At 44.7% G+C, this 23,468-nt stretch overlaps 1 protein-coding gene across 4 annotated transcripts in view; it reads right to left on the bottom strand.

Moving 5' to 3' along the window:
* The window catches only part of BACH2 (BTB domain and CNC homolog 2), a 196,863-nt gene that overhangs the window by 149,907 nt on the left and 23,488 nt on the right, over window positions 1–23,468 (bottom strand). For 2 of the 4 annotated variants that reach the window (XM_055713240.1, XM_055713241.1), the window contains exon 2: window positions 5,030–5,116. The exons of 1 other annotated variant lie outside the window; for it this stretch is intronic. The gene's annotated coding sequence lies outside the window, so the exon portion shown is untranslated. Of the gene's footprint in view, window positions 1–5,029; window positions 5,117–15,476; window positions 15,596–23,468 lie in introns of those variants that run through there. One more of the 4 variants, XM_055713242.1, reaches the window with a different exon arrangement.

Here is a 23,468-nt window from a genome sequence, read left to right as displayed (position 1 = left end):
ACAGAAAATGTAGGATAATTAGGTATTTTGGGGAAGAGGGGAAAGAAACTTACAGTAACTATGTAAACAGTATAAATAACAACGCTGTCCTTCTCTGGGACCTTTCCGAGGACCTTAGCGCAATCTACAGCCATTCCTTGTGAAAAGCTGCCATGCTACAGCCGCCGCTTACTGCACAATCCAGGTCCCAAACCTGGCTGTATTTCTCATCCTTATACTTTATCCCTCTGCTGATCCTCGCCCCGGACAGCAGCTGTAAGCTGAGGGGCCAGGACCCCATGTGGGTCTGTGCAGCGTGGGACCCCAGCCGGGACGTGGGGTGCTGCCAAGTGCTCCTTCAACATAATTAACGAGGGGCGGCCTGATCAAGAGAGAGAGAAGACAAAAGATTTCCACCAAGTGAGAAAACTCTCAAGCACAAGAAGTGAAGGTTCTCCCCATGCCGAGCGTGCTCAGCGACACAGCCCGGCAGGGCAAGTGGGCTGGGAAGGCTAGCCAGCTTTCAGACAAAAGTGTAAAAAAGAAGCGGGAGAAGGAAAAAAAAAGAAAAAAAGGGGAAGACAAGGTCAAGCACAGGGAGGCAGGCTCCAGCCAAACCTTTGAAAGCACCTCAGCGGACACCGCTGTGGAGTCTGGAGAAGATGCCGCTCAGCGGGGGAAAGGGTCAAGTTAAAATACAAACCCACATTTACATGCTCCCATGAGTTCCTTAACTGCAGCTGAGAATTTAATTAAATGCTTTGCCTCAGACTTGTTTGATTGCACATATTCACCAATTTTCAGTTCCAGTTTCTGCCCCTGCTCTGATTTTTAATCATCGGGACAAAACACTAGTATTCAGATGCTGCCTTGCTAAGAAATCTGGAGTAACTGGAAGTTACATTAACAATATTTAAATACAGTCCACGTCTATTTAAAGGTTTGAACACATCTTGTTAGAACACTGCATAAATTAACCCAACCTAATTCTCCTGGATGCATCAAGATCTGAAAAGCCCCAAGTTTGATGTTCTCTCTTACCACCCACTTAAAGAAAACAAACCCAACACACTGGGGGTTAGCTTAGGTTGCAAACAGTAACAAAATCAACATTCAACTGAATAAATGCAATTTACTGCCTGATGTAATGAAAATCATGCCACAACCAGTTCAAAACCAAAACAAGAAGAGGCTCTCCCCTGCCCTCTCCGTGCACACACCCCACCACACACACACCCATTTTTGCTGTGAATGACGCCCCAGCACAGCCTGCCCGCTTGGCATCCTGCATCGCTCCCTCCATCCCTCCCCACCGCCCGAAGCCATCCCTGGACAGAGCAAAGTGCGCGCTGCTCCCGCCAGGCTCCCCGTCCCCACCGCCCTGCTTGCGCTGGCGGCCAGACAAAGCAAACTCTGGTTGCATCACGGAGCAAACTCATTTTCCAGCAACCTCCCAGCCCGGAGTTTACCGCTACTGTAATCCGGTGCTGTCAACAACGCCGTCTTTGTTGCGCGCCTGTGTGTGCAGCTTGCTTGTTGGTTGGTTGGTTGTTGGGGTTTTTTTATTATTATTTATTTTAAAGGAGAATTTTTTAAATGCGTAATCTGTTTTTGAGTGATTTCTCCTCCGTGCTGGCTCCACCCTGTACTATAAACGAGACATTACCTTATACAAGAATGAATCTGCTGCATTCCTCTGTCTAGCTGCCTCACAGCACATTTCCTACGCTTGCAGCAGCCCCAGCAGCGCACGCTCTCCCACCCCTTCCCCCCACCTTTTTTTCTTTTTTCTTTCCCCCTTTTTTTTTTTTTTTTTTTTTTTTCCTTTTCACTGCCTCGCTGTGTTTTTGTGTAAATGATCTCACATGACTCAACAAATCCATCTGCCTGGAGCAGGCCAAGTTTGGAGCCTTCCCAGGAGGGAGGAGAAGAATTGCTTTGTGGAAAGGACCTGGAGCTTTGCCCTTTCTCTGGCTCAAATTACCCGCCTGTCAGGCCTGACGGATTTGGCTAAAAATAAAAGGAAGCGGGCCGTGAAAAGGAGATGAATGAGCTCAGCAGTTCCTTAGATAACATGGGCCTGGTGTCGCCCAAAGATCCCAGAGCAGGAACTTCAGATGCCGGGCATGTAAGTGTGGTGCTGCAGCCTAGGTGAACTAGGCTGCTCAGGGACCAAAAAGAAAAAGGCACAAAAAAAGGGCAAACCCAACCATACGCTGTTGGAAATAAACGGATTAAAGACTTGCAGAATGGGAAAACTGCCTGCTGTAGGTTTCAGTTTGTAAAAGGGGAGATTTATGGCGTTTCCAGTGAGGAAAGGGGGCATGGGGGGGTGTGGCGGGGGGACGCACGTGATGTCAGCCTCCCGCCCTGCCCAGGGAGCCTCAGCATCCTCCCTGCAAATGCCTGCCCAGCGCCCGCAGCGGGTATTAAGCACTTAGTTTGGCAATGTAATGACACACTGCAACAATCTGTAATGCGAGGCAGTCAGCAAAGCCCTGGCTCGCAAAGCTCTTTCTCCTAACCATTAACCATATGTTTGGCTCCGCTGCCGCCCAAGCGAGCGGGTGTTCCAGCGCACCATCTGGTTTCTATCCACACAAGCAACTGCAAAGCACAGAGTATTTCCCTCTGGAGCAGTGTCTTCCTCCCCGGCTCTCCCTCCCCACCCGGCCCCCCACTCCTCCACTCCCGTCTTCCTCCTTCGCCCCCTTTCAGCAGCAGCCTCGCCTCCTCACCGTGATGCTCAAAGAGCTGGGGACCGTGGCTGCCCCACCAATGATGTGGTAGAAGAGCGGGGATTCTGTGTTGTGCTGCACCCCATGAGCTTGTGCACGTGCACACACACACACAGAGGGATCACATCCCTCATCACCGATGCTTGGGGTACCACGTTAAAAAACAGGCGTGTTCTTGACCAGTGCAGGAACTGCTGCAGTTCCCATCGCATCTCACTCACGCACACATGCGCACAGGGAGCGTTCAGTTTGGATTACATCAACTCCATCCCAACACTGCAGAAGGACATCAAGAATGAACCTAACAACAGGAGGACAATTAGCACTGTTATCGCCGGCTCCCAAGTAGGGCTTTCTAGGCACATCGGGTGCCGTTTCCCCATCCCACCAAATTAAGAACACTCTGGGGAAAAAAGAAAAGAGACAAAAAAGGAGAAAAGAGAAAAAGAAAGAGGAATGGAATGAGAGAGAGGTGAAGAAAAAGGAATGAAAATATTTACTTTTCCTGTGATAACTAAACAAGCTCTTTGTGAAACTATAAAAAAAGCTTTCAAGTGTTATATTTTAGAAGACCTTGTACCATATGTTTGCTTTATGATTTTATAAATTTTAACTACTATTTATGTTTGTAAAGCACTTCCATCCTTCTGTTTATTTCTGAAATCACCTATGGGAGATCAGCAGTAATTTTCCTCTCAGGTTGGCCAATTTAAGATTAATCATGACCTAATGCAAATATTCAGGGATGCAAGCAATAGGATATTCTACAAATCCCACACTTGCTCCTTTAAAATAAGTTTATACTCTGCAATGAGTCACACATACAGTGTTTATCCAAGTTACCAGTGCTACAAGGAAAAAAGCCCATTACATTTGCAAATACATACAAATCGCAGCTGTAAGCACCCAACTGCTTACACCAGGACTCGTTTCTATGACTGGATATTGATTTTTTAATAATGTGTCATTATACCAATGTTGATACAGCAACTATCTTCCTGGAGTATGCAATTTAATGCTAAAAAGAAGCTGGCTCTAGGAAATATCAAATCCACACCCATTCATATGCTATTTAAACACCCTTCTTGGTCATGACTATAGCAAGGCAAAGCCACAATTGCATTTTTCCCACCTAGCACCCAACAAAGAAAATGCAAAGGATTCGCTAGTTAAAAACAGCTCAGTCTAAGGCAACTAGCTCTGCTGATCTGCTTCTTGATAAAATCCTGCAGAACCTCTCCAGCTGGTGCTGGAAAGCAAGAGGCTATGTTGAAAAGGGTGCATGTTTTTTGAATCTCCTTGTACGTCTGAGAAATCAGTACATGAAAAAACGCGCTGTAGGCCATTATCCTGGAATCATATACAAGCGGGGAAAACCTGTACGCCTGTGAAAAGCCTGATGACTTCACTGGGATTGCCTAAGAAGTTTGAGGGTAGGATATAGCCTCAATTACAAATGTGGAGTGCAATTAACAGTGCAAACTCCCCATCCCCCCCCTCCCCCTCAGTGGGGGAAATAATTAAAATTATTAAAAACATAAGAGATTTATTTTAGCTAGCAACTTACATTTCCTACAAAACAGGATCTGAACATGTAAAGTCCATTATTTTAAGAAAAGATTGTTGCAAACATATTAGTAGCATGCTTAAACATCACACATTAGGTTTCCTACAACCATGCAACAACAAACTGTCTTCATTCACACACAGAAAACAACTAGCAGTAGTCCTCTAAAGCAATAAAGGTCTAGGTCTGGGTCTTTTAGCAGATAATGATCTGCTCTGATCCAGAAATCTTTTAAAAGGGGTAGTTCAAGGGAAATATTCATAGATTCAGAGTTGTGGAGTCTGAAGGGACAGCTGATCATTTGACCTTCTTCCATAGAACCGGCATGGAGCTTCCCTACCTGCACTGACGCAGCTGTAAGAGGTTGAATTAGAAAATCTCTTAGGGTAAAAAAAACAACAAACCCAAAACAAAAAAAAAAACAACACCCCAAATAAAACAAAGCTCAAAAAACCACACCCAAACATAAAAAAAAAAAATCCCAAAACACAGCCTCAGATTCAATAGCTTGACTTAAGGAAGGAAGCTACCGCAGCCCCAGCCGTGTTGCCCTGTGCAGCAATCGTCCGTGCTGTGGGAGCATTCACACTCTCTCGCCTGCTCTGAATTAATTTAACAGCCAGCCACTGGGTCTTGTTATACTGTGTCACTTTCCTCTACCCCTCAATCCCTTACAAAAGGCCACTGTCAGCCTGAAACCTAGACAGTTTTTAAAGCGTAATAAAAAGTGGTGTCACATTATTACCTGAATCCACCAAGTCCTCCTGCCAACAATGATGTTTATGCAATCACATTTTTCTGTTTTTAAAAACTTCTCTCTTGCTTCATCGCTCTGTGTGAAAAACAACACAAAAGAAAAAATTGATTAACTGCACACAATCATCTATTATTTGCATTACAGCAGATGACTTTCCAGGCAAATATTTAGGTCTTTTGTTTTCTGCCATGTGTCATAAAGGTATTAAACAAGAAAAAGTTTTTTCCCCAAAACTGCTTATTGACCAAATAGAAGTGAAAGAGAACAACTTAAAGGGGCAGCCAAGGTACCACAGTCCATCACTTGCAGAGCTGCGCAGAGGAACACAGGTCTCCTGCACCTGCGTCCTCTGTCTTCTCCCCAGGGCATCCTGCCTGGCAGCGCTGGGACCAGTGCCAAAGCAGAAATACAGGGGAAAAGAGAGCTGCTTAAGTTTCTTTCAGTTTTGACAGTAAATACATGCCACTAATAACCGCAGCAGCAATGTAAAAATAATACTTGCAAAATTACATTGACGGTAAATTACTTAATCGTACAATTTCCCTGAACTTTGTACCTACAGCATTATTTAAGTAGTGACTCTGCTTAAAATTCTCGAAAGGGTCTTTCGGTGTCTGTGTTTACTCCTCACCTCACATATTAGTAGCTTTATGCTTCAGTGTCGAATTCTCCTGCCAATACACCAACGAACCAAGATGTACACTTCATATAAGAAATTTCCACACTTAAAATAAGGAGAAAAAAGCCCACATGGTAGAAACCCAGTTGAAGATAAAACCTCAAAAAAATCCACCAGCCTCCCTGAGTGGCCAGAAGACACATCATAAGTAAAGAAAAAATGACACCAGATTTTCAGTACTGGAAATGCCATTAATGTCAGTATTTCACTGCCCTCTCTGAAAGCAAACAAAACAAACCCTTTCACTTAAGAAGATGCAACTCAACCATCTGTATGTGATCCCATGCCTACCTCCACAAGGGCATATGAATTAAACACAACTACACTGCTTGGGGTGCAAGATACGGCTGTGATACCCATCCTGTGATTTCAGGGCTCAGGCATTTGGCATACTCTGTCCATCGTTGACATGGATGTCTGCCAGAAAGATTTTCTTGCAAGGTTTTGGTTGCAGGGGTCTGATTTGAGCTATTCCCAAAGAAGTGGCTGGAAAGACTCAACAAATTCTGGCAACCACTGGAACTGAGAGATTAAACCTAGGACTAGCCAGGTGACACAAAAAAGCAAAGAGCACGGTCTAGTCCAGGGCTGAGGAAGAGAGTTGGCCTTTGCCTCTGGCATCTGCTCCTGACCGGGCAGGGCCACCTCCCAAGCAAGGAAAGGGATCAGCCCTCTCCCCTGGCTCCAGGTGGTCTCCCTGCCACAGCCCTGGCAGCCTGGAGCCATCCACACTCAACACAGAGCAGCCAAGAGCTGGGCCAGGGCACAGCAGGAAAAAATAGGTCAAACCAAGAAACTTCACTTAACTGGGAGAGAAAACTGGAGGTAGGATGGGGAGAGAGTGACAACCTGGTTAGGAACAGAGGGCTCACGGTGGCTGTGCAGCTGCAGCACTGCCAAGGAATCATGTTCAAGCCTCTGCGATGCCAGTGGACGCTGTTTGCCACTTGTTTGCCTCCTGTCTTTTTTCTTTGGTGAACCAAAGCTATACTGGCAAGACAGAACACTGATGAGCTGAAGCACTAAAAAGGGAGGGGAACGTGGTGGGCGAGCGCTGCCCGCAGCGGCTCTCTTTGCCCTCTCCTGCTGCGCTCAGCACAGGGGACGTAACTGACCATGCACCAGGGCTGTGGGATAACAGCACAGGACAACTCTGACAGGTGTTGGCAGTGAAGATAGCAGCCACCCCGCCACTCCCTGCCACCCCTTCTCAGTGCTCAGGCAGATGAGCCGTGCCTTGGAGAGCTGCCATGCAGCTCTGATGCAGTGCCGCTCCAGTCATTTAAACCCGGCGTTTCCCAAGTGGCCATTAATGGCAAGTTCCTAACCAGCCTGAAACCCTGGCTTCTCTCAAGCAAAACTAATGAACACTCGCAGCAAAAGGGAATTGTATTTCCAGTACATGAAATACTACGACGTACGGAGACATCTCAGCAGCAAGGCTGTAAGATCCTTAAGATCCTTCGTCCTCTTGCTTTAACTCTCTTCCCATGAAGAAGTGACCACGCTTCCCGAATTCTTTGTCAAACCCTCAAGCCTGAGGCTGATAAACAGAGTAAGTCTGTGAGGAAATGGCAAACTTCTTCAGCAGGATTTGAAGTAGTATGCCATAAATAAAAGCGTAGAGTCAAACATGGAACAGCAGGGAAAAACCAAAACGCTGAAGAGGGCATTTGCCCAGGGTTTGCAGATACAGCTGGAGGCTTGGCACAAGGCAGAGGACTTGCAGAGAGAAAGGAGAGTGTGATACGTAATCAGAAGCTGTCCATGCATTCACAAGACTAAAAATTAGGTCTACAGAAATCCTTTTTATACCTCACTGAGCCGCACTCTGACCTCAGTTATAATACCGTAACATATTTGTGTACAAAATTAAAATTAACAGCAAATAGCTGGAACCACCCTAGATACTACACTGCCTTAGACATTCAGAGCATATAACAGAGCACAGGTCTACAGTTAACCAAATGCACAATGCAGGAAGACAGACCTTAAAGGTAAATAATTCAGGGCTTGAATTCTTTAAGGTAAATAATTTAGGGCTCTAATGAACTCGCTGACTGTAAATAGGGAGTTCCACTGCTAGGAACCCTCCAAACTGCCCTACATCCAATCCTCACAGGAGTGCAGAGCAGAAAACTGTCAGCAAAAACACGCCTCAAATATTCCTGGCTATAGCAGCAAGGACTCAGTCTAACACAAAAGGGGTCTCGGATAGGAAAAGGCAGCTTTGCAGACTGCTTCCAGTGCTCTGTACCGTGCCCAGGAGCTGCTGAAAAGGAGGTGCAATTACAGAAACACCACTTGGCAAGCAGTGAGGTGGTCTGTGTAGCAAGGTAGCTGACCCATGCCGTGTCCCGTGAAAGCATTGGAAAACCCTTCAAGGACAGCCAACACAGTTTGGTCTAGAGGTGCTAAAACCACACGTGACTCCAGGTGAAACTTTGCTAAATAAAAGAGCCCATAGATGAAAAGTAACCAGACAAACCTCCAACTCCTTCTCACTTCACAATCTCCCTTCCCTACCCTCTTGGGGAAAAATTGGCTATGGTCAAGTGCTTTTATCAACACCTGGGAATTCCTGTGCATGCACCAAAAAGCATCTCAGCCAGACAAAATCCATCAACAAACCACAGTATCAACCCTCATCAGATCTTAAATTACCAGCAAGCCTCAGCCTTCCCAGCCTGTATCTTTTAGTTCCAAGGGGTCACTCACAAACAGAAACTACTCCTGACCAAGCAAGGAAACTGCATTAGAACAGAGATACAGTGAATCATCAGTTATACAATGTTGTCTCTGCTAAAAAAACTCCATGGATTTTTATGCTGTCTCACACATACATAAAAGTAGTATGTAAAAACATCCTGGAGTTGCCTCACACCCTCTTATGAGACCTACATGAAACCAGAGCATGGAAGAAAACCCCGCCTTTTGCCGCCAGACACGGGCACGTCAGCAGCAATAGCCAAGGCGCTGCAAGGCTGCTGACAAGCCTGGAAACACCGTATGGGAACATGCCCATGGATCAGTAGTTGAAAACACAACTGCTGTTCTCACTCTGTGCCCAGTGGAGATGAGATCTCATCGCCAGCAGAGATCTGGGTCACCACCAGGAAGCTGGAGTTATCCCAGCATCATCTTCTAGGTAATGCTCCTGAAAGGGGAAAAAAAATCTGCGGCAAGGTTGCATCTGACAAGATCCTAGGTGTAAAACAAAAACAACCACGAGTGGTTTCTTTGCTCCCTGCTGATACCATCTGACTGAAAAAAAACCCCAACCCCCCCAAAACAAAACACCATATCCGTACCATGTGATATCTTGTATGCAAACTACTTTGCAGAAAGTGTTTGTTGTAAATGCAACGTTCAGATTGCAGTGTCTCAAGAGCTGGCAAATGCATCTTGATTGCCAAAGTCTGCCTCTTAAATGCCAGGCTAAAGAGTATTTGTTTGTGTATCCAGTACTTCAAAATGAAAATCCAAATGCAGGGAAGGAGAAAGTGAGAAAAACAATGAAGTATCAATTTTAAACTTAAGACATTTGTGAAAAATACGTGTTCTGAGGCTCTGTGCAATCAAGTAGCTGATACCTATCCAGGCACAGGACTGAAAACTGAACCAGCTTTCCAATCTCTGCTAACCAAAGTTTTTGCAATCTTCCTGTACACCATTTCCCTGTTTACATCTCATGGTACTGGAGTTAAACTTTTGGAGAAAAACAAATGGTGAACCTAGAAAGTGAAATGCAGTATTTTTTACAGCATAAGAGAGCATGCCGTTAGCAAGAATTCATAGCTGCACACATCCCAATCCCGTTCCTCAGTCCAACACCCACTCCTGAAATCCTGTACCAGCCAGATTAGCCGATGTGCACATGCTTGCGCTCTTGCGGAAACAATAGTCTCTTTCAGTCCGTACAACCTTCTGAAGAACCAGGCGAAAACGTCATGGGAAAAGTTAGGAAATATCTGCAGAAAACAGTCCACAAGATGAAAGGCAGAACAAGCCTTTTAACTTGTACGAAGTACGTAACATGGAGGAGAAACTCATAGCCTCATTACCTAGCCCCTCTTCCAAAGGGCTTTTATTTTTTTCCCCAGGATGGAAAAGGGGACTGAAACAACTTTAGAAAATAAAATACTCTGGTGGTGGAACAGCTCCCCTGCAAACAGAGTGCTGCAGGCAAAATTCAGCTCAGGTAGCTGCGTGGCAGATCTGGGAGCCGATACCTGCTCTCCTCACACACCGGGATCTCCCGCTGACGGCAGGGATACTGGCTGGCAGGATGAGTCCTCCTGCCCCCCCCAGTGCACAGTGCTCCTCCCTTTTCTCCCCCCCACAAACACTCTGCAGCTGTGGAGGGCATAGCACAATTCTTTTAATTAATCCAGCACAAGGTTTGAGCTGCCCCAGGGTTAAGCTAAACATTTTCTGTCTTCAACCACTATGGCAGAAGTAACTACAGAGAAAAACACTCTGCCATAAGGCTAGGAAATTGAGGACAGAAAAGAAGCTGCAACAGAGCCACCCTTGACCTCTCGAAATTTCGCCTCCAGAGGACTCAAAAATAAGGAACTGAATTTTTAATCAGCAGGGAAATGGGGCAGGGAGACTTGCTCTCAGTAATGTTATGGTTGGGAATATCACATAAAAGGTATTATGGAGTTGTACCATCCACCTTCTGTTCCAAACTGTAGGTCTCAAAAAAAACTCACCAGAAAAAAAATTCCCCGTTATCAGGACAGCACCAAGCGCTCAGAGGCATTTAAAATGAATACAGTTCTACAAATCCTTGTTTCTCCTCTCACAAGGGGCTACGTAACTCCTGCAGCAAACAAACGCTCCCCTATCAAAGCAGATTTTCTCTGCATGCACTCACGCTGCCTATTATTCTTTAATCGTCTGGTATGCCTCTTCCTACAGGATTGCTTATGTTGAGGGAAATACCGACTTTACCTGTGCAAAACCACCAACTCCTGTTCTGTGCAAATGCCGTGAAGGTTAATAGCAGCAATCGTGGCTTGAACTCTGCCTGTGCCTTGCACTGAGCAGACCATATAACCACTGGCATCTTACCTCTTATGTCCGCTTCCCCTCAACTCACACTCACTCTCTGCAGGATTTCACTGAGCGGTTTCTCTAAACCCGATAGTACTTCTCAAACTGTAGGAGCAAGTCAAAGTATAATTTGATGTGTCTGATCGCACAGACACCATATGAGAATGTGAGAGCTGATCACAGAAGAACACAAGTTGCTTTTTCATTTCACAGCTCCGAGAGTCAAAAAGGGTGTGTAGGACCCTGATATATACCAGATGTTTTAAAGTAAGGTGGAAAAACTGGTGTGGACACCATTTGTCCATCGCGAAAGCTTCCCAACGGCAACCAACTGGCCGTGCTGTAGTAAGCAGGCTTGCTGTGCCTGCAAAAGATTACAAGCCTAATGGAACAGGAGTATTCACAGCTTTCATGCACATGTATAATCCTGCTCACTTTTCCTGAAAATAAATTTGACAAGCCCATCAGTACGATGTGTGAAAGCCTCAAAACAGAACTCGTTTTGTTAGATATATTCTTGCACCTATTTAAGAAAAACTGATTATTTTAAAGAAAAAAAATATTTTGGGCTGGAGCACATCCATGGTTTTACCAAGTTCTACACTCAACCCAAGAAATGAAAGAGCAGAACTTTTTCATACATTTGTAGCAAGTCTTGAGTCAGTTTAATTCAGAAAATTTTGTTCAGAATTTGTGTTCGGATATAAAAACATAAACAAAAGAGGCTTTCACTCCAGCTCCCAAGGGACTCAGGTGGTACTCTCCCTGTACTAGGCACTCTACAAATACATACGGAGACTTCACACCTCTGTCTGGAAAAGCCAAGTTTCATCTTGTAGTTACGAGACCGGTGGTTGTTTGTTTTTCTATTGGAGAAAAAAAAAAGGAAAAAAAAGAAAAAAAAAACACTTCATCATGAAAACAAAAAGAAAAAGGTGGTGGGGTGGGGGAAGCAGCCCTGCAGGAAAATGCTATTTCTGATTAACAAGAATATGCACCTATTGTCCCTTGGGTGAAGCTCATTGCAGAGATCAACAGTTTTTTGATGGATTTGTGCTAAACTCTGGAGTTCAAAATACTGCCAAGAGCGGACACCGCTGTCCTTGACCGTGCAGCGTGAAGGTGCGTGAACGCAAGACCATATCCAACCCAAACCAACTTCCTCACTGAACGCTGCCTCAATTCTTTTTCTACGTGAAGTTTGCAATCATAAAAGGAGGTTCTGGAGATTCACCTAGGACTTGCGAGGTGACAGGATATTTTGCTCACAGTCCAGCTGAATAGTATTTATGCCTGTTGTTTTGTTTTCATGTTCCCTTGTGCACATATACCGCCCCGCTCTTTCAGCCTGGCTCTGCCTGAGGAGCAGAACTGCCAACTTGAGGCTCTCAGAGGAAAGCTCTGCCTATGCCAGCCTCGAGCTCAGCACTGAAATCGCTCATTCCTGCACAGGACTGTGGAGATAATCCTTTGCCCATTAAATATCCCATTTTCTTCCTTGTTGCTCTGGAAGGATGCAAATGAATGAACTGCATTTTCTCTGGACACCACCTTCTGCTTTTATTGAGTACCTCAGCTACTGGTTCCAGCTGCACTTCTCTGCCCTTCAAGCCACCAGTTAAGGTTGCTGGGTATGATTTCCAAATCCCCAGCTACAAGTCTTTTTGAGGAAAAAAAGGGTGGTTGCTATTAGCCCGATGAGAAAACATGCATTTAGTCCATAACCACAGGCTCCTGAAACACAGCTGTTAAGCGCAAATACGAGTTTCTGAAATTTTCTTTCTGTTGCCTCATTATCTTCACTACATCCCAGCAGAAACCAGAGTTCCCGCAGGTGGAGGGAGGAAGCCTTTCTGCTTCCAGCTGCATCTAATGCTGGCTAGTCAACCAGATGCAAAATGTTGCATCAACCTGATGTTTCACTTCAAAGTCTCAAAATTTTTCTCTTACTGCTGGGACTAGGTGCTTGTGGCTTGAGTTACCACTGGGGAAATGGAATCTCACAGCCAGCATTTCAGACTGCTTCCCAGCACTGCTGGGCTGCCCTCATAAGAAAAACAACCAGAAGATGTCAGACACAAAGTGGCTTAAATCAGATACCTAGAAAATATACTGTAATAAACAAAAAGTTAAGTGTCATTAATTGAAATGAAGGCTGAAGCTCCCAGTAAGCCATCATTTCAATCTTAAGCATAGGACAGGACCCCAAAGAAGCAGTTCTGGCCAAGAGGTCCTGACCACTAAATTTAATGCTGCAGGTGCTGACTTCATGCTGCTATTGTCTTCCAGCCAGACTGCTACAGTTAAGCAGTCTTTAATATTTTCAGCAGAATCCATAGAATGAAACTCCATTTTTTAACTATAGTCATGCACAGGAAAAAGAAAAAAATCAACTTGCCAATGAAGAACAAAAATACCAGATTGGTGAATATGCAGTCTTAGAAATCCCTTTCAAAGAAATGCTTATGTTGAAATTTAAAGTTATGTTCAACATTAATCTTAAGGAATTTTACAACAGAACACACCAATTTTAAAAGGATTCTACAGTTTTAATGAACTCCTAGAACCCATAGACAGAAATTAAAGGGGAGGGAATGGACCTACAGTGTTGGCTAGACATATTTCAATATTTGTTACCATAGAAACAAGCCAGCAGATTTAGGTTTTGGAGTTATCCTTGCTATAAAATATTAAACTTCTTACAGTTTTTGCATATGTATATTATGGCAAGAACACTGTCAATCCTGATAAAGCCCAAAGCATCTTAATTATTTAACAGGATTTTAGCTTTTTCTTTTTTTAAACAGAGTATCTCTTAATTATTTTTTTTCTTTAATAGACTGTATTTTAAAATCTTCCAATACTTCCAAGATACCAGAGACACTTCTGGCTGACAGAGTAACACACAGGAGATGCACAGGAGATAAAGACTTATTTTTCCACAACGCTGTGGAGAAGTGCTAGATGAAAGAAACACAAACATATTCTGATAAAGATGATGCAATAGTAACAATGAAAATAATACCAATTAGCAACTGTGATAATTTTACCAGCCAAAAGTACATTAAATGCTGTATTTCATTTGAAAGAGAGTTCATACTTTAAATTTGGTGGGTTTGTTTTCAACACTAGCAATGGAGAATTACTGAAGCACGGAATTTAAGTGATTGAGATAACATCTCAACACTTCAACGCTATCAAATACTTCTGGCAGATGCCTGAGAAATGAAACAAATGCATTGTCCTTTCATGCTTCAGAAGAGCATTGACAGTTGTGTTCAATCCACAGCGCAACCAGCATGCGAAAGGATCAGCAATTCAAACGAAGAGGAAGGACAGATGTTTACTCCAGCAACACCCCTTCAAAAAGGAAGGAGGAAAAGCTTGTTTGGACAACTTGAATAGCAGAGGGGACTGACAGCTCAGCTTGCCATCCAGAGGAGTCCTGAATGTCATTCGTTGCTGGGACACAAGCTCAGCTGGGAGCAGTGGGGAAGAACAACACTTGGGCAAGCGCAAGCTCACTGCTGCTGGGACTGGATGTGTGCAAGTGACTGACTCAATTTCACAGCCAAAACTGGTTGCATGTCGCAGCCCTTGCTTTTTGTTTGGATTCAAGAAAATCTGTTTACTGGAGGCTCAACATGAGGCTTCCACATGACCAAAAAAAAAATTAGAAACTTGGGAGTAAAAGCCATAAAACATACAGTTGTTTCAATACTATATTCCAGCACTGAAAGGGACCAGGAAAAACACCAACACAAGCAAAGCAAAGCAAAGCAGAACAAAGAAGAAAACTAAGTGAGACTGAAACACCCTCTTCTTCCAAGAATTAAACAATGCTTTTTATGAAGTGTAAAGATAAGCAGCGGGACTACCATTTCCTAATGCTTCTGAGGTCAGTCCTCTAACACCGGTTCTCAAATAGCCAATTAGATGTACACGGCCCTCACACTCAAAAGTATACCATCATCTCTAAATTAAAGCCCAATAGCCCAAGCCTCTTCACAAAAAAAAAAAAAAAAAAAAAAAAACCACCAAAACCAAACCACCAACTAAAACCTTATTCTTGAAGGCTTGCAAGACAACCCTTTAACTAATGGAAAATCTTCAACGCTTTAAAAAAGGAAAATGGTAAGAAAGCTTAATTTTAAATGAGTAAGAATTTAAATGTCACTTCCTGCATGTGACATCGATTTGAAGAACCTTGCATTTTTGTTTTCTTCAGTGTGGTTAACGGTGGAATCTTTGTAAAGTACATTTCTACAGCATTTACTGTTGCACATTTATGCTCGGCAACTGCTTTGCATAATTCTGAACACAAGAAAAGCATAAAGTGATTCTTCCTCCATAAAGAAAGATCGATCTCAAAAGTACCATGCTACTAGGGCTTTCAAAGAAAGAAAGACTGAAGAAAAACTCGCAACACTCAAGGGAAAAATGCACAATTTCCTTCCACTGACAGCTGCAGCAAAGTACAATGAATTTATTTTATCTGAGCAGTTAGGGTATACACGTTAAAGGCAGAGCAACGCTAGGTACTACAGAGAATTCACCCACACAGGTCCACAAAGGGCACCACTATCAACCTGCAGTTGAGAGGTGGGAAGTTACTGGAATGATAAGAAATGCAGGCAACACATGTTGTCAACGATATGGCATTCAAACACTGAGCTACAAATCCCCTCAACGCACCCTCTCGTAGGCTCCCCGGGCAAGGTTTGTCCCCCAGGGAGCTGCACACCACCGGGCACAGCGCTCTGGGTCCCTCCTTTCCAACTGCTGCTGCGGGTGTCAACACCTCAGCACGTCCCTTCATCCTGCTCACCAAGCGTTTTTAAGTCAGCGGCTGCTCTGAAAAATGTTAAGAAACTTGATGTGGCTTTTAAAAGTTTTCTGTAGAATTCAAATAAATTCAAGTAAAATAAAGCAGACGGGAGCCTACGCATGCGCTACAGTTATATCTTGGAACAAAAGAGCTATCATTCCATCAGACCGCTCCGCTGATAGACACCTCTCCCGTGCTTTGTCAACCCACACCCACCCCAAGAAACACATCCACAGTGACGGCTTTTACATCTTTTGACAAACACCTCTCCAATTTAAGTGACATCTTGTGGCGTCACTGAGGATGGCTTGGGTTACCCTCCTGCGCTGGTAGGACAGCCCAGCGCTACTGCCCAGCCACCCTGTGCCCGGCTCTGAACAGGGGCACCCCAGCACCGGCTGGCAGAAGGAAAGGGGAGACAGCAAAACCCTTGCAGCAGCGCTGCTGGGCGGGAGGAAGGTGCGCTCCCGTTCTGGGTAAGGTGCTCCATTTGGTCTGCTTAAATTACGTGTTTTAGAAAATTAACTGGGAAGAGAGGAGATTGTCTTTCTCTACCTTGCAACACAAGAAGAAAATAAATTTCAACCAATTAAAACTCAGCAGATGTAAAAGAAAATACTCTATACAACATGTGATTTACCCAATAGTAATTCGTTCCCCTTGATGCCAGGGAAGCCAAAAGTCCATCTGGATGCAAAAAGGGACTGGACACAAGTTTCCCATCTCAACAAGACTTTGGAAAAGAGCATAAATGCCTCATGTGCCAGTCTTGACCCAATAATTAAAGGGTAAAGCCACCCCAGACTGTCAGCCTGTTGTATTTGCCATTGGGGGGGGGTGTGGGGGTGTGGGGCAGGCAGGGGCAGGAGTACTGCTCCTTCCCCCAGACAGTCTTGTTGTCAGTCACCAAAATAAAGAGAGGAAACTAGGGGACACTGACACGACCTGAACTGGCTTCTGAACTGGATCTGAACAACCCTTCTCATATTGGAAGATTAACATGCAAGAGAGTTGATGAACGGGAAGGATTAAATATAGAACAAAAAAAAATAAGTGAAATGATTAATTGCTAGGAAAGGGAACTGATGATTTATGGAAGAGAAAATTAGTAATATTGAGGAATGTGAAGGGGATAAGCCGCAAGTGTGCTGCGGGGTGGGACCATCTGGTGCAAGGGAGGCACAGCAGCACAGGGCACGCTGCCCCCTGCTTCGGCTGCCCCTCTCTCCTTCCCCCAGCCCCGGCAGGCGCGGAGCAGACACAACTGAAATAGGCGGCGTTTAGAGGTTACTGGCTGAAAATAACTGACTTCAAAACCAACAAGCTGCAATCAGTTTTAAATAATATCCTATCATCTGAAACAAAAGAAACTTGTCTCTTCACTCAGTTAAGCGCTTCCATGTGGTCTTGCAGCAGGCTGGTAGCACTGTCAAGCTCATGCTCTCATATTCCAGCACTTTCTAGAAATTTCCAAAAACAAATGGATACTTGTTTAATGCTGGTTTTGTTTATTTTAAGAAGGGATAAGTAGGAATGGAAATGAAAGATATTTTTAGCATATTTATCTTCTATTTTGGGGTTATAACATCTCAATAGTAACCCATGCTTTTGGTCCTATGTCCTATGCTTCCTTGCTTTGCAACTATTAAGATAATTGAACTCTTTTATAGTCAGCATGCAACCAACAGCAGCATAAACCTGAGCAATAACCCAGCACCTTATAGTCCATTATGATCAGCTGTTTGCTGGTAATGGTAACGCAAAGAAAAAAAAAAAAAAAAAAGATATGCTGTGAGACTGTAAAAGCACTTCACATTTTAGCATAACACCTGCTTGGGTTTTGTTTGTTGTTTTTTTTTTTGTTTTTTTTTTTTATAATGCCATTTTTAAATCACTTACAAAAATACTTTTTTCAGTTAAAAAAAAAAAAAGATACAACCGACTACATCCTCTTTGGGTTATGCTCATGAATGAGCTACTGTCTGCATTAGAAACAAGCACCTGGATCAATTCATGGGCATCCAGCGAAGCCTGTTGGTTTCCTTTCCAAACGCTAACTTACAAAAGACACCTCAAATCCCAGCCTGCGAGCAGCCGCACTTGGGGGTGGAAGCGATGGCATGCAGGAGGCAGAGGGGCTGCTCACCCCGGTGGAACCCAAGGCTCCGGCTCGCAGCAGCCGTGCAGGAGAAGGAGACTGCTCCCTCCCCCGGAGAGGTTATTAAGATACCAAGGCAAATACTTTTCATACTTTTCCGAAGGTCCCTTATGAAATGCTGTACCCAAGACTCATTAAGAAACAATTTTGTGCTATCTTTGGGAGATCTTGCATTTCCTCACACAAGTCCTTCTATGAGCTCATCCCCTTTACAGCTGAATAGTTTCTGCACGGGGTAAACAGCAGGACGGACCTGGATTCGCACAGCCAGCCAGCCAGGAAAGAAGTGGTCTGAGGCTGTGGGGAAGCATCAGCATGTTTTGTTTCAGGCACAGTCGTCTCAATAAACAAAACATCCAGCATTTCATCAGGCACCTTTCCCACCACCCTTTGTTTCACCTGGTCCAGCTCCCACACGTCCCACCCAGGCAGAAGTTTCCCATCCTTTGCTACCCAAAGGAAAGGACAAGCTCAGAAGAGCTGCCACTGTGTCACCAACACACCCTGGGGCGCTCCAAGCTCTGTAAGAGGACCGAGATAAAACTCACCACCACCTGCACAGCTTTCTGTGCCAGTCACTCCCATCTGACAGTGCCTCAACAACCTCTCTCCCCGTCTGTCCTCCAGAAGGAGTTTTCTTTTGGACATGAGGACACTCAGCATCAATTCAGAAGGACTCCAGCAGCAACTCCTGCTCCACTGAAGGAAGATCAATACAGACTTAAGAGTCAGGGTTTAAGGGACACATTACCTTGATGTATTTTACTTGCTGAGGTCCAGTTTTACTCATTAGCCTTTTGAAGGAGCACTTTTCATTCAATGTGAGTATGGAGAACTCCATACCCTTTCCCCTATACAAAGGCTAATATCTAGAGGAATAGTACACATCACCTGCCATAACGGAATTCTGCACAGAGAATAGTAATAAATTTTTTTTGAGAACTAAGAATCAACACGCAAGCCTCAAGTTTCAAGAAATGTACCGTTCTCAGTTTAGTGCTGTGGGCTACAACAGAGCGTATTGTCCACTCAGTAGTGCTGTACCATTTTCCTTATTAACTAAACAAACTCCCGTACTTGATTTAATGGGAATCTGTTGTTCTAAACAAAATATATAAGGCAAGACGGTTTACTTAAGCTGCCAAGTACTTCAATGAAATGGAAAAGAAAAATCAGACCAGGCATAACACATTTCACAAAAGAGCAGCTATAATAATAATTTAAGTTGAAGTGGCCAAGAGATGAAGCAATAGAGAATTGGAAGCAATTAACATGTAATATTGAAGAAATATTAAATCCATACTGAAGACTCAACATGGCATTCACACAAAAAGATGTGATGATGAAAAGCAGATACTTTGCATAATCAGCAGCAAGATATTTCGAACATAGCCATCAAAACAGACGAGACAGGTAATGCCACACTGAGAAAAGCTAGCTGCGGAACAGCAGCACTGGCAGCGTAGGCAGGAAAGGACAGGGTGCAAGCGCCGGTGCATCACCCCCACCACCAGAAAAAGAGGTGACAGCTACTCACAGCCCTTCAGCTCTGCCCAGGCAGAAAGAGCATCCACTTGCTGCCAGCCCGATAGGTACTTACAGCTTTGGTAGGTACCTCTCCCTTGAAAGAACATCTCAATAAAATCAGAACCCCAACCTGTGCACCCAGCAGAATCACAGCGCCTGGTCAGTGCCCACTCCCACTGCCGGGGGAGCCAGCTTCACCGTCTGGGTTTCTCTTGACCCATGTAGGCACCAACACCGGCCCTTCTTCTAGCACCACCTGAGATGACCCTCCCCACCGGCTTCCTTCAAAATAGGACATCATGGTCTGGCTGTCCCCCATCCCCAGACCAGTACCATCCTCTCAGGCTCCCAACAGGCTTAAGCACATGCTGACCCACAATTCAGATCTAACTCCAGGTCAGAATCACAGGTCAGGGTCTGAAGGGACCTCTGGAGACCATCTAGTCCAACCCGCTGGTAAAGCAGGTTCACCTAGAGCAGGTTGCACAGAATTACGTCTAGGTTGGTTTTGAATGCCTCCAGAGAAGGACAGGTCCGCATGTTTACATCTCCCAAGGTACAGAGGAATAACTCAGACACACAGATGGATTTTATGTGGGCTCTAGAAACCAACTTTTACTTCAACAAGTACCAGAAGCGCATAGCCAGGCAAAACAGTAGTTCCCTACATGCTCTACCCTCTCTTTCAGCTGATGCAGAGCAGGATACAGTAAGTATTCTTGGGACATCACTTGCTGGTCCAGAATCACAGGGCTTATCCTCCATGTCAGGGGCCAACACTGCCCTTCGTGCCCTACATCAGACTGCAACGAGCCCCTGGGCTGAAACAAGCCCACTTACTACAGAACCACACCTCGCAGATCCTCTCTGGACTCATGCAATTCCTTACACATTCTCCCAGAGCCTCTGTAAGCTGGAGACTCCCTGTTCATGCTACAAGGCAAAAGAAAGGAGCTTGCCAACCACATCTGAAAGAGACAGAAAGAATCTTGATGACAATGAAGTGCTGGGTTTTCTGTCTCAGCTTTAGGTGGAACTTCAAGATGACAAAGAAACCTTCCACTTCATCACCGATGCAGCTGCTAAGAGAGCCTCTTCCTTTGTTTTTCTCTGACATTAATATTTCAAGAGAATGAAATAATTTATTATTTTTTAAACTGAATTGCCATGAGCTTTGAAATACCACCACACTTACAGTGTGTGGCCTGGCAAACTCTGAGGAAAATGGCCGATGAATTTCAGATATTTTTGTTCTGTTGTTCTTATGTTTGATAGTCACACTTTGAAACCTGAAAATATTGGAGTGTTATTGCTCTTCTTGCAAAATAAAGGGTGTTTCTACCACAGCCCTGAAATACTGCAGGGGTTACACACAACATGCACAGCTCTATTACTTTATTGTATCAAGCCCACAAAGTTGTTACCTGCAGAAAATCAATTCCTACACAGTAGTTATTACAGAACATTACCTTAATTTGCACAAGGAAAAAGTGTGTTCTCCCTGGGCTTACAAAATTATCTTTTAATATTACAGCCTTTTGTCTTCTTGGGAGGGATGAGGAACATCAAACTAAGAAAAAAAACCCCCACAAAACAACACAAAACCAAACAAACAGAAATCTGAGGTAATGAGAGAAACCATCCAATTTTCAACCACCAGATGCAGAGTCCTCTGGAAGGCAGGGAGGCACTTGGGCATCCCGTTGGTCTGCATGGTGCAGGAGCTCTCTGCATCCCATTTTCAGACCCTGCTTTATGTGTTGGGCATTATCCAGCACAACTACAGGGAGTTAAATCCCCGAGGATGTGGAGTGTAAAGGGCAGGAAGGGGAACCAGTCAAGAGGGACAAGCCTCGGCCAGAGACACCACCAGGAACCTTAAGCAGATGATGGGGAGGCTATTAATTGGGAGGGGGGTGTGGGGCTGCATCCCCCCACTGCAGAGGCAGCGTGGACTAAGGGGAACAACACAGAGCTCATGAGGACAGAAAGGTGCTCAGCTAAGTGGGAAGAGATGGGAAAGCATTTACGCCACTGATTCTGCTACACGAGAGTAATTTGTCCTGAACCAGGCTTGGAATTTCTCTGGAAGCAGGCACAGAGCTCAATTTTCCAACGCACTTTTGGTGCTCACCTGGATCATGCTAAGTGGTAAGGCTTCCCTCTCCTGGCAGGGCTTTCGGGGGAGGCCCAGGCCGGGCAGGCGCAAGGCTGCGTGATGGGGCCCGAAGGCAGCATCCCCCACCGCAGGGCGCGTGCCCAGCCAGGGCGCGGGGACGTGCCCACGCGGGCGCCCAAGCTGCAGCTCGCCTTCAGGCCTGGCTCGTGCGGCTCCCAGGCGCAGTTCGTTTCTCATAAGCTGATTAAAGTCAACAGGTTTGTGCTCGTATTCACTGAAAACGCTTTGGGTATTTTGCCTCTGCCTGTCTTGCTTTGCTCGCTTTAAAGCAGGCTGTAGGCATCCCACAAGAGCCAGCCAGCCCTGCACAGCCCTGGTCTGGCCGTGGCTGCTGATGGCCTTCCCTCCACCCCACGCCTGACCCCGTCCTCACCAGCTAACGCTCCTCCTCCCCCCTTCCCATTGCCACCAGAGCAGACATACATCACGCCACCCTGCTTAGCACTTCTTCTTTCCAAAGCCAGCCCTAAGGGGTAACTAATCCCCTCTAAGCCCAGGGAAGACAGGTAGCCTCCATTTTACGTGTACAGAAATGGAAGACGGGGTGAAGTAGTTCAGCCAGTTTCTTCCAGCAGATCCCCAAAGATCAAGCCCATCATCAGTAAGCATTTTAACTTAAGCTCTTAGGCAATACAGGGCCAACCTACCAAATAAACCTTAACAAGCAGGCACTGAATGTTTACAACACATTTATTTACGTGACAAAAAAAAAATTTACTCTGGGCATGTTCATTGCTCTGTAAGCTTGTGTGTGCACACGTATGGCTGTATCGTCTCCTCTAATCCCCAAGCTAATTTCAGCTAAAGAATTGGCTGGAAGCAACAGGAGCAATCCATGCAGCCTTGCGAGCTTCCTTCAGAACTCTTTGCGTGGACTACACAAGCCACACTTCCCATTCCCCTAGCCTAACTGCTAGACAAGAAAGTCAGGAAGACAAACAAGAGCTGGAGAACACCATCTGCAGAAACCACGAGGTAGCCAGCTGCAAACCTCTCCAGCACAGGAACTCGCCAGCTCGCTGCCAGCATCACCACTGGGCATCCCACAGATCTCCTGCCCTCTGGGCTTCTCACATGCGTGGTTATTAGGTAAGGTCACACAGTCCAACACGTGTATTCCTCAAAGAGATGGGTTCCCTGGACCCCATCTAGAGGATCAAGGAGAGCTTCAAGAAAATGCTGCTGTTCAGTCAGTTGTATCCTGTTTGGACACTTAGTGGGGATGACCCTAATCTTCTAGGAGGTTCAAGACCTCAATGGAATTGTATTAATTAATACAGTGGAACGCCACAGCCGCATTACATGTTCCAGGAGAATGATCTCCAGTACCAACGGTGGTAGACATTATCTAGATGGAATACAAAAGTTGCTTTAAAAATACATAAACCTTTTAAAACCACTTTATAATGTTAAGATTTTAAAGTGACTGAAATAAATGCTATCTGCTAACAACAACATTTAAAGTGGGTGGCAATCCTGGTTCTAGCACACCTAAGTTTTGCATCAGAACAAAACTATCATAAATTGGTTAAAAACCACAGTGATATGCAGTTGACACCCACGTATGTTATACTGGTGCCCAAGACAAATGATACATGGAACATACTGAGATATATTATACATGTATCATCACTTAAGAATAATGCAAAGTACTTAAAATCTAAAAAAAATCTAATGCAGTTGGCAAAAAAAAAAGCCTCTCTTGCACACATACGTATTCCTCTACATTCTCTATAAAATCAGTATTGTTTACTAAAACATTCTTTGTATAGATAGCAAAAAATTAACAAGAGGTCATCAAATTGGAGAACATAAATGAAAGTGTATTTATAACTATGATGTCCTCCGGTCCTTTTTCCCTATGTTCCTATCCTAATACATACACTGAAAAAGGAAAAATCAATGTCGTTTATAAATATGATACACGGACACACAAATACCACCTGAAACACAAAATATTAAGCTGCCAAACATGGCTTCTAAATTACAGTGACT

The sequence above is a fragment of the Falco cherrug genome, chromosome 6, assembly GCF_023634085.1.
Source record: "Falco cherrug isolate bFalChe1 chromosome 6, bFalChe1.pri, whole genome shotgun sequence".
In the NCBI taxonomy this organism is placed as follows: Eukaryota; Metazoa; Chordata; class Aves; order Falconiformes; family Falconidae; genus Falco; species Falco cherrug.
The sequence above is the reverse complement of the archived record's forward strand: the minus strand, read 5'-3'. Positions and strand labels throughout refer to the sequence as shown.